Genomic DNA, 2443 nt, shown 5'->3' on the forward strand with positions numbered 1-2443 from the left:
CTAATTAATGTTTCTGTATGTGCAAAAACTGCACATACTATACCCATTTCTAAGCACAATGGAAATTACAGGCTTGGACATGCTTTCATTTACTGGAGCTCGAGTGGCAGGCTTTCCCATTTTGGACTCATTACTATGAACTTATCTAAAATCTATTTTTAGCCAGTCAAGTTGGTTTCTGTAAAGTGAACTCTAATAGCTATACATTAACCTCATCTTAGGCAATAATGATCATGAAATCATGGACTGAATATGTATTTATTTATAATTTAGTGGTACTGGGGTTAGATCTCAGAGCCTCATTTTTGTTAGGTAGATGTTGAGGCACTTGAGCCACACCTCTAGCCCTTTTTGGTTTAGCTGTTTCTCTGATGGGGTCTCACTATGTGATGGAGGCTGGCTTCATACAATGATCTTTCTGCCTCTGCCTTCTAGGTAGCTGGATTACAGGCATGTACTAGCATTCCAGTTTTGAGGGTCTTACTACATGTCTACGTAGCTGGAACTATAGTTTTCTCCATGTCAGTTTCCTGAGAACCTGAGATTACAAATGTATATATGTATTTTAAATGTATAGAACAAATAATGTTCATCATTGGGCGCTGGAAAACATATCATATACTACCAGAGCTACATAAATATCACATGAAGTAAAGCACTGATCCTCATGCTAAGTAACATTATAACCTTGATAGTCAATGAAACAACCTCTTAAAATAGCTCAAAAAGTTTGAGACTTAGGGCAAGGTGGCAATTTGTCAGTCCTTGCACACTTTTCTATTGCTACAGTCTATAGTCTTTGTTTAACTCGTCTCCATTTTCTGAGAGATATTTTCACAGCTTTTCAGAAGAAACTGGGCATTTCCAAGACAGCAAGCTGTTTCTCTTTCCACAATTACTGATCTTCATACATTGCATCAGGTATAACATCCATAAGGAAGCTTTTCTGACCACCTAACCTAGAAACCCCTGTGATGACACTATTTTTCCTACACATAATAGTGCTCACTTACCACTATTTGAAATCATCTTGCTTGTTGACTTGTACACTGCTGGTGTTCCCACTAAATAATAAGCTCCAGAAGATTCCTAGAATCTAACATCTAGACTGTAGTAAACTATCAAAGAGTGTTTGTCAAATGAATACAACTGATGGAGCAGGAATTCTAAGGTTGTGGTATGGATGATATACAAGTCACAACAGACAAAAAAAGGAAAGATGAATTTTAAATGATGTTACTTATCCAACTGAGATAAAATGGGTATTGACATGGGAAGGTATAAACCTAATGCACTTAACACCAGGCTTTCTTTCTTGAGCACTTACTGTGTTCAGAACATCGTGCTAAGCTTACCATGGCAGAGTGTCTGTTATTGAGCTCTGAGGTCAACGCCATTGGTAACATCCAATTTGAGTCACTTAACTCGTGTTTATTAAGTGACAACTTCAGCAAGCACTGTTCTATGCTGCAATATTGCAGTAAGCAGAACAAAGTTCTTGCCCTCTAGCAAGGGTCAAATCAAGATCAGGTCCATAACTTTAAATGCTAATTTTCTTCCTAGTGATTCAGCAAAGCCAGATCTTTGTTTTGAAGGTGGCCTTAGAATGTCCCACATAAACGCTTATATTGATAATACTTACTGCCTATGCCTTATGCTACACATGGCTGAAGCTTTACATATATATATGATTGAATCTTCCAAACAATTCTATGAAGAAGATATTATTATTAACATTATTTCCAGGAATTGGAGATTTAGCTCAGTAAAGAGCACTTGCCTGGCAAGCAGAAGGCCTTGAGTTTGGTCCTCAGCTCTGCAAAAATAAGTAAGTAAATAAGTAAATGCTAAAAAAGACCATTATTTCCAGAGATGACATGAAAGCTTGCTGAGATCAAATGGATTAGCCAGTGTTATATAATTGTCATTGTACAGTAGATTTGAAGCTGGTCTAGGTGCCCCTAGAATTGTTCAATACAATCATCACCCAGATTTATTGTCCTTAATCACAAGAATTCAGTGGTGCCTCTTGTATATTATATATGTTTTCTCTTCACTTAAGAAATGTAACTCTGGGAGCTAGGAAGGTGGCTCAGTGGTAGAGCACTTGCCTTGCATGCATGAGGCCCTGGGTTCGATTCCTCAGCACCACATAAGCAGAAAAAGCTGGAAGTGGTGCTGTGGCTCAAATGGTAGAGCACTAGCCTTGAGCTAAAGAGCTGAGGGACAGTGCCCAGACCCAGAGTTAAGGTCCCATGACCGACAAAAAAAGAAAAAAAAATGTAATTCTGAAGATCCTGTCAGGATATAGGGTTATATGGTTTACCAGAGGAGCTGACAATGAAGTAGACAGAGATGTCTGAGGTCTAATTATGTGATTTTGAATAGTTGATATATGCTATAAAACAGCTTGTATTGTTAATACCATTGTCCTCAGTGAAGA

This window comes from Dipodomys spectabilis, unplaced genomic scaffold, assembly GCF_019054845.1.
Source record: "Dipodomys spectabilis isolate Male_0828 unplaced genomic scaffold, ASM1905484v1 ptg000132l, whole genome shotgun sequence".
Classification (NCBI taxonomy): domain Eukaryota; kingdom Metazoa; phylum Chordata; class Mammalia; order Rodentia; family Heteromyidae; genus Dipodomys; species Dipodomys spectabilis.